Source organism: Galeopterus variegatus, unplaced genomic scaffold (assembly GCF_000696425.1).
Source record: "Galeopterus variegatus unplaced genomic scaffold, G_variegatus-3.0.2 Scaffold2519, whole genome shotgun sequence".
NCBI classification, from domain to species: domain Eukaryota; kingdom Metazoa; phylum Chordata; class Mammalia; order Dermoptera; family Cynocephalidae; genus Galeopterus; species Galeopterus variegatus.
The window spans coordinates 171,001-171,779 of NW_007728630.1; positions in this window are offsets into that span (position 1 = coordinate 171,001).

Genomic DNA, 779 nt, shown 5'->3' on the forward strand with positions numbered 1-779 from the left:
TAATGTAGCTAAGTTAACCAAAAACTCTCATAATATAGAAATTGCAATTTTTACCCAGAAAATTTTAAAGAGAATCTTTAATTTGTCAGAATTCCCAATAATGGCCATATCCAGAGCAGGTAGAGGTGGTACTCACAAAGGTTACTTTCCAGCAAGTGACACTCAGCAAGCATTTGGAACAGCTGAGAGAACTCAACTAAGCCCATACCTTTGTCTCCTGTATACCATTTCCTAGTGTACACCTCACATCATTGTTAGTCTTGCTTAGTAGAAAAATGATAAACATTTACCAGGTGGTAAATCCAAATGTTTTTGCATATATTTGGCATTTTATTCAGTTGAACAAACATTTGTTTAGCACCTACTAGGTACCAGGTATTCTATTGAGTGGGAAGACTACAAGGAATAAGGTGCTATGCCTTCCCTCGAAGAGTTTATAGGGTAGCTGGGGAAAAAATGGAAACAGATCATTTTGATACAATATGGTCTATGAGAGAGAGAGGTATGGGGCTGGAGGGGCATAGGAGATGACACCCACCTGGGAGGACGGATCATCTTGTGAGGATGGAGATGGATGAGGGGTAGCTTCAAGAAGATGATGCCTGAGATGAGTGTTGAGGACTAATACATGAGATTAAGGAAGGGTGTCCTAGCAGAAGGTGTGGTGGCAAGAGCAAAGGTGGAAATACCACTAGATATCAAGCTCCTTGAAAGCAGAGGCTCTCCCCTTACTCAGCATTTTTTCCTGTCATCTAACAAGATGTCTAGCACTAGTGGGC